The sequence below is a fragment of the Rutidosis leptorrhynchoides genome, chromosome 3 (genome assembly GCF_046630445.1).
Source record: "Rutidosis leptorrhynchoides isolate AG116_Rl617_1_P2 chromosome 3, CSIRO_AGI_Rlap_v1, whole genome shotgun sequence".
NCBI classification, from domain to species: domain Eukaryota; kingdom Viridiplantae; phylum Streptophyta; class Magnoliopsida; order Asterales; family Asteraceae; genus Rutidosis; species Rutidosis leptorrhynchoides.
Window position 1 is genome coordinate 93,933,958 of NC_092335.1, and position 14,069 is coordinate 93,948,026.

At 38.6% G+C, this 14,069-nt stretch overlaps 1 protein-coding gene and 1 long non-coding RNA gene across 2 annotated transcripts in view; both read left to right on the forward strand.

Annotated features, from left to right (window-relative positions):
- LOC139900954 (uncharacterized) overlaps window positions 1-14,069 on the forward strand; it is an 86,326-nt gene that overhangs the window by 9,994 nt on the left and 62,263 nt on the right. The window lies entirely within an intron of this gene.
- On the forward strand, window positions 11,081-12,970 carry LOC139896486 (uncharacterized). Its single transcript, XR_011776256.1, has 3 exons — window positions 11,081-11,474; window positions 12,456-12,547; window positions 12,633-12,970. It is a non-coding gene; the product is annotated as an uncharacterized lncRNA (long non-coding RNA).

Consider the following 14,069-nt stretch of genomic DNA (forward strand, 5'->3'; position numbering starts at 1 on the left):
AATAATAACTTAGTAATCTACAAGTAATTAAACTACAACAAGATTAAGTAACAAACAACAAAAGATGATGATGATTAATGTTTATGAAATCAGTTTTTACCAACAAAGAAAAGAAGAAAAGAAGTTGTTTCAAACACTTACAAGTATGAGAGAAAAAGAGAAGAAAGTTTGAGGGAATATGCAAGTAATGTGTGTGTGTTTTGAGAGAAGACTTCAAGTGAGTTGTGAATGAAAAATGGAAACCAAAACACCACTAAATGTGGCCAAGGATTTCGGCAATCTGCAGCAAAAAAAGGGGAAGAGGTTTGCTTGATGGTTACTTGCAAGTAAAGAGGTTAAAAGTTGGTTAAAAGGGTTGTTTACATGGGGATAATGAGCAAACTAGATTCCTTTAAGTAATAACTAACTAGTTACACTTAAGTTTGATACTTGCAAGTCTTAATGGGCTAATTAAGTCCAACTAATAAGTAGGGTGGGCTCTCATAAGTCCATGTACATGTATAAAGCCCAAGTTGTATGCAAGTAACAAGTAAGTCCACTAAAAGTCCAACATAAGCCCAAGTAACTAACTAATGGCTTTAGTTAATTAAAATGATTAATAAAATTAATCATGAATGTAAATAATATCTTAAAATATTATTCGTGCAAGTTCCGGGTGTCACAAAGACGTTTCGGGCATTTAAAGTTCAAGTACGGGCAATTAAAGCAACATGTAAATGTAGTAACATACATTCGATTAATCACACGTATTAATAATAATAATTATTAATAAATAATGTTGGTAAAACCAGGGTCGTTACATTACCCACCTGTTAAAGAAAATTTCGTCCCGAAATTTTAAGCTGAAGTAGATGGAGGAGTCGGGAAAAGATGAGGATATTTCCGCATCATTTGATCCTCTCGTTCCCAAGTAAACTCAGGTCCTCGTTTGGCATTCCATCGTACTCGTACAATCGGAATCTTGTTGCGTTTCAAAGTTTTGATCTCACGATCCATAATCTCAACAGGTTCCTCCACAAAGTGGAGTTTGTCATCAATAGTAAGTTCTTCCAATGGTATGATGAGTTCGGGTGCAGCAAGACACTTCTTCAAGTTTGACACATGGAAGGTAGGATGAACTGAGCTCAATTGTGCTGGTAGATCCAAACGGTAAGCAACTGGTCCAACACGTTCTAAGATTTCGAAAGGACCAATGTATCGTGGGTTCAACTTTCCACGTTTTCCAAAACGGATCACACCTTTCCAAGGTGCAACCTTCAACATTACACGATCACCAACATTAAATTCAAAGTCTTTCCGTTTAAGATCGGCATAGCTCTTTTGGCGATCACGGGCAGTCTTAAGTCTAGCTTGGATCTGAGCAATCTTCTCTGTGGTTTCGTGAACTACCTCGGGTCCGGTGATTTGCTTTTCGCCTACTTCGGCCCAACAAATAGGAGATCGGCACTTACGACCATACAATGCTTCAAAAGGTGCAGCATTAATGCTTGAGTGATAACTGTTATTGTACGAGAATTCGGCGAGTGGCAAATGCCTTTCCCAGGCCTTTCCAAAATCAATGACACATGCACGCAGCATGTCCTCCAAGGTCTGAATCGTTCGTTCACTTTGCCCGTCAGTCTGAGGATGATAAGCAGTACTCATGTCAAGACGAGTTCCCATGGCTTCTTGCAAAGAACGCCAAAATCTGGAAGCAAAACGGGGATCGCGATCGGAGATGATTGATAAAGGTACACCATGACGAGATACAACCTCTTTGATGTACAGCTGAGCAAGTCTTTCCATTGTATCAGTTTCCTTCATCGCTAGAAAGTGTGCAGATTTGGTGAGGCGGTCAACAATAACCCAAATAGTATCGCATCCGCCCACCGTCTTCGGCAGCTTAGTAATGAAATCCATTGTGATCCTTTCCCACTTCCATTGTGGGATTTCCGGCTGTTGAAGTAACCCAGAAGGTCTCTGATGTTCGGCTTTAACCTTCGAGCAAGTCAAACACTTACCAACATAAGTCGCAACGTCCTTCTTAAGATTCGGCCACCAATACTGTTCTTTAAGGTCGTGGTACATCTTACCTGCACCGGGGTGAATCGAATATCTCGATTTGTGTGCTTCATCAAGTATCAGGCTTCGTAGATCTCCATAGTAAGGTACCCAAATTCTTCCGGCATAACATCGGAGTCCAGACTCTCTAACCTCGAATCGAGAGACAAGTATGTTCAAATGCTCGTGAGATATGTTCTCCTCCTTGAGAGCCTCAACTTGGGCTACTCTGATCTGGCTGTTGAGGTTCGAATGGATGGTGATGTTCAGAGCCCTAACACGGAGAGGTGCCGTCCTCTCCTTTCGGCTTAAAGCGTCAGCTACAACATTGGCCTTGCCAGGGTGATAACGGAGTTCACAATCGTAGTCGTTGAGCGTCTCGATCCATCGACGCTGTCTCATATTCAATTGCTTCTGATCGAAGATGTGCTGGAGACTCTTGTGATCGGTGAAGATAGTGCTCTTAGTTCCATACAAATAATGTCTCCACAATTTGAGTGCAAAGACAACGGCTCCAAGTTCAAGATCATGTGTAGTGTAGTTCCGCTCGTGAATCTTCAATTGGCGGGAGGCATAGGCAATAACCTTTGATCGTTGCATCAGTACACAACCAAAACCACTCTTCGATGCATCGCAATAAACAACAAAGTCGTCACTGCCTTCAGGAAGTGATAGGATAGGTGCGGAGGTTAACTTCTTCTTCAAAGTTTGGAATGCTGATTCTTGTGTGGGTTCCCAAATGAACTTCTTGCCCTTGTGAGTCAGTGCGGTCAAAGGACGCGCAATCAGAGAAAATCCTTCGATAAACCTTCGATAATAACCGGCGAGACCTAGAAATTGGCGAATATGCGTTGGAGTAGTGGGGGTCTCCCACTTGCTGATGGCTTCAATCTTGGCGGGATCAACTTTGATACCCTGGTCGCTCACAACATGACCCAAAAACTGTACTTCCTTCAACCAAAATTCGCACTTGGAGAATTTGGCGTAAAGTTGCTCTTGTCTTAAGAGTTCAAGCACTAGCCGAAGGTGTTGCTCATGTTCTTCTTCGCTCTTAGAGTAGATGAGGATATCATCTATGAAGACGATAACAAACTTATCCAAGTAAGGCTTGCAGACACGATTCATGAGATCCATGAATACGGCAGGTGCATTTGTCAAACCGAATGGCATCACGAGGAACTCATAATGACCATAACGGGTCCTGAATGCAGTTTTCATCACGTCACTTTCCTTCACCCTCAGCTGGTGATATCCGGATCGCAAATCGATCTTTGAATAAACGCTCGATCCTTGTAGTTGATCAAAAAGATCATCAATTCGTGGAAGAGGATATCGATTCTTGATAGTCAATTTGTTGAGTTCACGGTAGTCGATACACATACGGAAGGATCCATCCTTCTTCTTTACAAACAACACAGGTGCGCCCCAAGGCGAGAAGCTTGGTTGGATAAACCCTCGATCTAATAGCTCTTGTAGTTGACTCTGTAATTCTTGCATCTCGGAAGGTGCGAGTCTATAAGGTGCGCGAGCTACAGGTGCAGCTCCTGGCACTAAGTCAATCTGAAACTCTACTGCCCTCGGTGGCGGTAATCCAGGCAGTTCTTCGGGAAAGACATCGGAAAACTCGTTCACAATACGCACATCGTTCACGTTCTTCACCTCAGTTTCTACCGCTTTCACATGTGCTAGGACAGCAAAGCGTCCCTTCTTCATAATCTTTTGCGCTTTCACGCAACTAATGAGGTTCAACTTCGAGGTACATCTCTCTCCATAGATAACCAGTGGTTCACCATCTCCTTGTGGTATGCGAAGTGCTTTATCTCCACAGATAACATCGGCCTTTATCTTGCTCAACCAATCCATACCGACGATTGCGTCAAAACTTCCCAGTTTGATGGGTATCAAATCAATTTCGAAATCTGCACCAGCTATGTTGATAATAGCTCCACGACTAATATGGTCAACCTTTTCAAGTTTTCCATTGGCGACCTCGACAAGCATACTTTCCTTCAAAGGAACTAACGACCAATCTAACTTATCACAAAAATGTCTACACACATAGCTCCTATCGGCACCAGTATCAAATAGGACAGAAGCTAAAAGATTGTTGATCTTGAATATACCTGTCACCAAGTCGGGGTTGTCGCGAGCGTCTCTTGCATTAACATTGAAGGCTCTAGCACGTGGTGGTCCGCCATCCTTACGCTTGTTAGGACACTCGTTTCTGAAATGGCCCGTCTTTCCACATTCATAACACTTCTTAGGCCCATTGTTGTTGTGGTTTGGCTTCACATTCAAAGTGGTAACCTTGCAATCCTTGCCAACATGTCCAGATCGTTGGCACTTCTCACAGATAACATTGCAATACCCAGTGTGGTGCTTGTAGCACCTATTGCATTGTGGTAAGGTTCCCTTGTAGTTCGGATTGGTGCGGTTGTTGTTGTTGGGGTTGGTGTTGTTGTTGTGCATGTTGTTGTTTTGCCTAAACCCTTCATGTCGCTTTGCCGGGTTTTGATCATAGTTCCTACCCCTGTTGTTGTTGTGGTTGTTGTCCCATTTCCTCTTTTCACCACTAACAGTTTCGAACTTAGCCTTCTCCGGCTCGTCAAGGATGATTTGATTCAAGAGAGTATGCGCCATGCGCATTGCTTCGGGAACACTTGGTGGCTTGGATGAGGTAACATTACCCTTGATGGACTTAGGAAGTCCCGAGAAGTATTTCTCCAAACGCTTAAATTCGGGGGTGACCATGGTTGGACACATAAGAGCCAATTCCAAAAACCTACGGTTGTAGCTGTTAAGGTCGTTCCCTACGGTTTTCAATTGCATAAATTCGATTTCCATCTTTTGAATCTCGGTTCTCGGACAGTATTCCTCGATCATAGCACATTTAAATTCTTCCCAAGGCGTAGCATACGCCTCATCAATTCCTCTCGCTTGGGCCATGGTATTCCACCATGTGAGCGCGCCATCAGACAGCGTGCAAGATGCAAATTTCGTTTTGTTAGCCTCAGAACAATTGCTAACCCTGAATACCGATTCCAACTTTTCGAACCATCTGGTGAGACCGACGGGTCCCTCAGTGCCATTGAAGTAGTGTGGCTTGCAGTTTTGAAATTCCTTGTAAGTACACCCATCTCGGACGACAGGTGGATTGACAGGCGGTGGTGGTGGAACTTGGGGTTGTCTTTCAGCTAGTGCAGCAGCGACTCGCTCGTTAATCATTTCCTCAATTTGTGCCGCGGTGGGGATAGATCTCCCGTTGGCCATGATGTTCTATACAAACATTTTGACTCAAGTCAAAATCCATTATGCAAATAATAATAATATAGTATATAACAACCAACATGAAAACAGCACAACACATGTTGATTAAGTAATGCAAGCATATATAGGTACCACAAAACCATGAGATGATAACGTAAATAGAACACTTGCGCAAAAAGTAAGCAACACAAATTCCATTCATTAATGATAATAAGTTCATACATTACAATAAGTTCGTGCATTACATAAGTGAAATATGAAATTACAAAAGAGATTACAATACAGAATCTAGTACAAAGTCCTACGGCGATGGTGGGTACAAGATGTCCAAAACATGAGCCAACTGCTCCTCGAGCTCAGTAACTCGAGTCTGGAGAATCTCAATCTCCCGCCTCATTTCCTCATTAGAGGAAGATGGTGGGGCAGGTGGTGCTGGCGGTGCAGGTGGAGCCGGTGGTGCTGAAGTGGATGGTCCGGCTCTGGGTGGAGACGGTAATATCAGTGGATCGGCGGGGTACGGCACCAGCCGTTTACGTGCAGTGATCCTACGACGCCGACCATAAGCGTCAGTGACTGTACGACCAGGAATTATGCCAGCGAAGCGATACCGCTTCTTCGGCGGGGGTAGAAGGTGCCTGAATCGGTCGGTCAGCGGGATCCTCCTCATCACTGGAGTCGTCAGATGAGGTGTCGTCTGAAGAAGCATCGGTGGAAGAACCGTCGTCTGAATCATGCGGTGGTGGCGCGGGTGGCTCAACATATCCGAAAGCGGCCAACATCTGTCGGTGTCGGCCTGGCGTAATCACGGCTAAGCGGCCGTCGGCAGTGCGTCGGCAAGGTGTGCGCCAGTGGTTACGGAAGGGACCTTCCCCGAACTCCGCGGGGATCTCCATGCCACCAATGCGAGCCAGTTGCCTCAGGGGTCTGGAAGAAGACGCCGGGATAGGCACACTAGAGCTAGCTCCAGAACTAGAGGCGCCGGGGTCGCCAGCGGGTGTCGGGGCCGGAATGTCGGCAGCGGCAGCAGCAGCAACAGGTGCAGCAGTGGGAGGAACAACGGGGCCTGAGCCGCTCGGGATGTCAGTAGGTGGAACGTCCGACATCTGAACAAGGAAAAATAAATTTTCCATGTCAGTATGTCATAAAGCAAGCAAATAATAGGCCAACAGTTTAAATCATGTATAACAATAAGTAGCATGGCAATATCAGTAATCGTACGAAACTAGCATGCAATCGAAAGCAAGTAATAGCATGCAATAGTGAAATCATGTAGTAGCATACGGCATATAGCAGTAACAGTGAGCAGCAGCATGCAGTAGGTTCATCGGAAACAAGTAAACTAACAAGTTGTAGATTAGCCCTATTAGTGAATCCTACTCGGGTCGGTCTTAGACTCACTAATGCATCCTAATTCCCTACAACCAATGCTCTGATACCAAATGTGACGCCCCGTACTAAATCATCATGTACGGACCATCAACAACAGGATCATTACAAGGTTAAGTACTATATGCGTTTTCAAAACAGAGTTTGCATTCATTAATAAAAGTGACGTCATAACATACGTCAATTGTTTTACAAATCAAAGTATGCTTCACTAAGTAGAAGCATTAAATAAGTGTACGTGACCATAATGGTCGTTACATAACATAAGTTCATAAGTAAAAAGTTTGAATGCAACATAAGTAGTCATGCGATAACAACTCTAGGCAGCGGGTTCTACAGCACGACTAGTAAGATAGCGGAAGCGACTTCAAGCACCTGAGAAAATACATGCTTAAAAGGTCAACACAAAGGTTGGTGAGCTATAGTTTAAGTATAACAGTAATGTAAGTAGGCCACGAGATTTCAGTGCTACAACGAGCGTTTCAAAAGTATGTAAAAGTATATGCTTAACCGTGGGCACCCGGTAACTAACTTAACGTTTAATGTACCCCCTTAAAGTGCACTTGGCAAGTGCGTATAACCTCGAAGTATTAAACACTCGTTAAATGCTAGCGCTACTAGCCCGAGTGGGGATGTCAAACCCTATGGATCCATATCTAAGATTCGCGTTCACGGTTCAAAAACCAATGATTAAACGTTACCGAGCTAAAGGGAATGTTTCTGCCGTTATATAACCCACACATATATAAAGTTTAAGTACTCGTGCCTAGTATGTAAAACATAAAATCCGCATGTATTCTCAGTTCCCAAAATAAGTTAAAGTAAAAAGGGAATGCTATAACTCACAATGATTAGTAGTAATGGTAAGGTAGTAGTCGGAAAGTGGTGTGCAAGTAACGGTCCAAACGTCCTCAACCTAAGTCAAATAGCACTAAGTCAATAAGTCGTCTCAAAAGGTTTACAAGTATGTAATTAAGGTCATAAGGGTCATCATCAATCATCTTTAAACAAAAGGTAACAAGTAAGACTCGTTTATGAAAGTCGTTTAAAACAAAGGCTGACTTCGGTCAGTCACCACGGCCTCTACCCTTACTGAATTAAGGTGAGACCAGTGGTCATGGCTCCGTCTATGAGTCCCTTAAGTGTGGTAAAATTTACAGAAGCAAACTCGTCTTGGTTTGACCGTGGCGACGGTCTAAGTGCGAGTAGGTCAGAAATTTCTGCACAACGTTAAAGGACATGGTAACGATCGGAGGGCCATAAATCCTAAACCGTAACTCGGATTAAGACGAGTCCTATATGAAAAGTTATCTACTCGAAAAGTTCTATCTAAAAATCAAGGTTAGAACAGCCCAGGTCTACTGGTCTGTTCCAGAAGCATCAGGTCAGTAGGTTTTGGACAGAACAGTGGGTTTTGGAGAGTTCCGGTTGTCTCGGTGCTTGATGTTCATCACGGTTCTCATCCTTGATGCGTATAGCTTCAAGTGTACAACTCGTTGATGTGTTAACATCATTTTGACCAAGGTTTGTCCATCATAACTCAAGTGCAAGTGTTGTAAGTGTTTGATGAACCAAGGTTCCATGTAAGTTTATGAACAAGTTCATGAACACTAAGAAAGATCACAACCAAGTGTTGGATCCATGATACTTGCACCAAAGTGTAAGCTCTTGTTGGTTTCATGTCCTTGTTCAAATGTGTAGTAAGCAACTAACAATAAGAAATAAAGAAAATGAATGATAAGCCTAAACCAACCATGAAGGTGGTATTCTAGTAACATACAACAAACAAGAACACAAGTAACAAAAATTAAAGATTATAAACTTTAAATCTTTGAAATAAATAAAGTAGAAAGCTAACTAAACAAGAAGATGATTCATAGTTGCTCTTACTTTTAAAGATTCAACCCAAGTTGATCTTTAAGTGAAGTAACTTCAAAGTTACTTCAAGAACTACAAGTAAAGAGTTTATACAACTATGAACTTTAATTCTTTGAAACAAATATGTAGAACATAACTAGAGAGATTATGTTCTTGATGTTCTTGTTAAATACAAGATATAAATGAAGAATCAAAACTAGAAAGTTTGATCTTGTAACTTAGTAAATAAAGACAAGTAAGTAAGTAAATAATAACTTAGTAATCTACAAGTAATTAAACTACAACAAGATTAAGTAACAAACAACAAAAGATGATGATGATTAATGTTTATGAAATCAGTTTTTACCAACAAAGAAAAGAAGAAAAGAAGTTGTTTCAAACACTTACAAGTATGAGAGAAAAAGAGAAGAAAGTTTGAGGGAATATGCAAGTAATGTGTGTGTGTTTTGAGAGAAGACTTCAAGTGAGTTGTGAATGAAAAATGGAAACCAAAACACCACTAAATGTGGCCAAGGATTTCGGCAATCTGCAGCAAAAAAAGGGGAAGAGGTTTGCTTGATGGTTACTTGCAAGTAAAGAGGTTAAAAGTTGGTTAAAAGGGTTGTTTACATGGGGATAATGAGCAAACTAGATTCCTTTAAGTAATAACTAACTAGTTACACTTAAGTTTGATACTTGCAAGTCTTAATGGGCTAATTAAGTCCAACTAATAAGTAGGGTGGGCTCTCATAAGTCCATGTACATGTATAAAGCCCAAGTTGTATGCAAGTAACAAGTAAGTCCACTAAAAGTCCAACATAAGCCCAAGTAACTAACTAATGGCTTTAGTTAATTAAAATGATTAATAAAATTAATCATGAATGTAAATAATATCTTAAAATATTATTCGTGCAAGTTCCGGGTGTCACAAAGACGTTTCGGGCATTTAAAGTTCAAGTACGGGCAATTAAAGCAACATGTAAATGTAGTAACATACATTCGATTAATCACACGTATTAATAATAATAATTATTAATAAATAATGTTGGTAAAACCAGGGTCGTTACAATAACAGCGTGTATTCTCATCCCTGAAAACATGTAAAAAGCGGGACTGTAGACTCACCTTTAAAAAGCTCTTGAACGAAAAGTAAGCAAGTAACTTGTACGGTTTATTGCGGAGTTATGCAACCTAAGTATACGTATATAGATTGGTCAATATTTATGTCTTATACAATAGTGGTTTCATAGAGTAAGTTGTCTTATTGCTCGACTCGACGCGTTTCAAAGTAAAAGTCAACATATAGTCAACTAGTTCATGCAAGTCAACAAAAGTCAAATCAAAAGTCAAATTTGGTCAAGGTGGTCAACTAAAGTCAAAATCAGTAGGTTCATGTCAAATTATGGCAAACATGTCAATTTTAAGTCAACTAACACGTTTCATGTCATAATTTGTCAAGTACGCATTCACAGTTTATCGTCTAGCATAAAGTTCATGCACAAGTTGCAAACAACGCTCAATATTTCATAGCACATAAATCATGGTAATATGGCAAACTCCAGATCTCAACTAGACCTATAAATGCTTCCAGAAAGCATAACCAGGGTCTCATACGATTTCTACAAGTCGGGTTTCAGAATAGGTGCGGTTATGGTTTACTAAATCAGTTTCAGACTGTGCACCAATCTCGTAATGACTATAACCGGAGCTACGAACATGCAAATAATGCAAGGTCAGTGGCCATGGTTCAAGGACAATACCACATATCAAAAATGAGACATGTTTGTTTAACCAATTGGTACAGTTTATTCATGCAAGTTGGACATTCTGTTTCATCTCAATTCAGCAGTTACCAAAACTACGGCCTTAGTGTGCACAATGTATAAGGTTTCAAGGTTTGAAATAAACTAGACTTTTATCACATAACATATAAAGATTCAATATCCAGAAGATCAAGCTCTCAAACCATGTACAAGTCAACTTATAGGGCTAAAGGTGCATACGTAGCAGATTTGGACAGAATACAGGTTACCGTGTCCGCACACACATTACGCAAGCTATACTAATCCATACAACGCAAGGCCTAGATGAAAAGTTATCTACAACATATGAATTTCTAAACTCAAAACCCTAATTTCTAAACCCTAATAGCCAAACCCTAATTTTCAACCCCCTAATTTCTAAACTCTAATTTCTAACCCCTTAAAAAAAACTCAAAATCAAAACATTCAATGCATTGAATGTTTTCATTTTTTTTTTCTTCGAGCGTTTTACCGTCAAAATAATAACATTCATCACAAATTGTCTTTTTTAAATGTTCATATTTAGATGTGATCTTGATGACTGAAAAAAAATTGAAAAAAATGAAAAAAATTAATTCCCATCACTTTTCCCCAAAAAAGTAATTGATTCCCTCTTGATTATATATATATATATATATATATATATATATATATATATATATATATATATATATAGGGGAGAGATCAATCGCTAAGTTGAAAATTAGAGATAAGGGGATAACCTATCATCTAACCGCTCATCTCTTCCGATCACATTATGTTCATCTAATTTTTGGTGATCCGGCGATGAATTCTATCAACAGGACTAGGGGTAGTTTCGTCTATTACACAAATTATTTATTGTTCGTCACTTTAATCCCCAATCCACCCTAAATCAGTTTCGTGCTTTTCACTCCGTACCTCCAATTAACCTCCACTTCATACAAATGGATCGACGCTATTAGGTACTTCTTTATTCGTTAATTTAAAACTTATTCGTCGAGCTTCGATAGGAGCATCAAGATTCGATTTGCAACAACAATCGAAGGAGCAAACGAGGAGTACTTAGCCTGCGTTTTTTCTTACGTGGTTAGGGTTAGGTTCGATTATCATAGCTGAATGAATTCCTGCTTGCTGATTCAGGTGAATTAATCAATTAATTTTTTTAATAAATATTATTTTTCTTTCAATTACATTATTGAATCGATTCAGGTTTTATATTTTGTGTTCTTTAATATGATACCTATTATTTGGATTGAAGAGAACTGTATCATTAATTTGAGGTTTTATTAGATACTGAATGAATGAATTTAATACTGGTTTAAATGACAAATAATTGTTGCAATAACTCATTAGTTATCAGTTCTTTTTTGCAGCTATTTCTGCCTTCACAAGCCTGTTGTCAACTATTCACATTACAAATGCTAGAAATATTACATGACAAATAAAAAGCATACTTTATTAATAGTAATCGATTAGTTGAACAGGGGGGCAAAATGGGTCAAGTAACAGGTCAAACAAGTAATTTTTGTACGGATCAATTCGGCTTGGAGTGACTTGAAACACATTGTTTGTCCAAACCTTTTAGTATGCTATCACTTAACATCAATTCAATGAATGTTATCGATTAACATACGTCATGTATGTTATCACTTGACATTCATTCAATGAATGTTATTACTTAATATTCAATGTTATCACTACATTGTGTGTTACATTTGAATGTTATTAGTTAACATGCATTCAATTAATGTTATCGTTTAACACCAATCAATGTATGTTATCACTTACTATGTTATCATATGAATAATAAATCTATATTAATTTATTCTTAATGCTTCAATGTTAATTTTTTTATGATAAACATTAGTAGTTTTTAGTAAACTTTTTAAATTTATCATTTAATATGTTATCATACATCTGATGAATGTTGTCGTACTTAGAGAATATTATTATTATTATACATCTGATGAATTTTATCGAACTTAGAGATATTTTGAGTAATTTTATTTAAATTTGTAACCTGACTTTTTCTTATCGTTTTGTTGCATTTTTTATATGATTTTATATAGCTTCTGATGCTAAGCGATTTCTAGTTTTTGAATTGTAATCATTTTGTTGTAGTTGCATATAAGAAGCTGGAACCCCATTCATTCAGGCTATACATCAAAAGCCAAGAGAATACCGTGACTGGAATAAGTCATGGCCTCCTTCCGGTGAGTCATATATGTTTTTTGTTAGGTTAACACAAGACGTAATTTACTCTGTCATTACAACTACTTATGATGATGTTTGCCCCAGGTTCTTACTTTACAAGATTTGTATCAGATTAGTATGTATTGGGATGACATGTATGGTTCACTAGCACTGATGATTTTCTAGTAAATGCACAGGTCATCTGCATTAGTACTCCAAAACCACCATTTTACATATATAATGATGTATTTATAAGCTATAGCTATTTACTTATGTTTGTTGCGTTTTGGTTTCATTTGTATTCAAGTTTTATACTTTTGTTTATATACCTAGTTCCACTCTATTTACTCATTCATATTCTAGGCTTGACAATCAAAAAGTCATCCAGTTGTAAACATATTCTAAGTTCTAGTATACTCTTGTTGAAATTTGATGTACTATTGACGAGGTATAAACTGCGTTCTTTGGAATTTGAATGTTTTTGAGCAGTTGAAATTGAAAATATGATAGTAAATATGGGTACAATTTTATTGTTTCGTTTTGCTTGTGATGATATTCAAATAGAAAAGGTTTATGTTAAGGTATGATTTTCAAATCTAGTTTCATGTCGAATATAATTCATTGGCATTTAAATGTTAAAGCATTAGTTGCAGTTAGTGATGCAAATTCTCTTATGCTTGAAGGAGAATATATTGATACAATATAACTGTGTTTCAGACGGTAAATCCGGTAGCAACACATGGAGTCAAACAAAATACTTGTGAAGTACTAGTCTTAAATTTTATTAATTAGGGTATTTTTATATTCATTACATATCAGGTATTAATTTTTCTTTGGCATGAATGCAACTAGGTTGATACAAATGTGAGACACGTAGCTGCAACTAGGTTGACACATTTGCACCTTTTAGAGCTGTAAGCACTACTTCAAATGCTAAACTTTGGACTCGTGTAACAAACACTAACACTTGAGTTTCTACACAAGTATCCAGTTGAGAATACCATTTAGAAGTATCTCTGGCCACGACTGCATATACAAGCTTGACCAGAGAACTCTACCAACAGTTTATATACATTTGGGATATACATATAAATATATATATATACATCATTCCTCTCGAATTAACATACATTATCACTTCATATGTAATTATCACTTCATATGTAATTATATAAATAATAAATTCATATTAACTGACACGTAGTATGTTTTCTTTATTTTTAATGCTTCAATGTCAATATTTTTGATGATAAACACCAAGGATAACATACATTGGACAGTATGTTTTCTTTATTTTTAATGCTTCAATGTCAATATTTTTGATGATAAACACCAAGGATAACATACATTGGACGACAAATGATAGCATACATTGGACGCCGAATGATAACATACATTCAAGGAATGAAAACATACATTCGAGGACGAAGGGAAACATACATTCGACGACGAATGATAACATACATTCCACAAAAAGGTAACATACATTCAATGAAAGGTAACACACATTCGACTGATGACAACATACATTCGACGAATGAC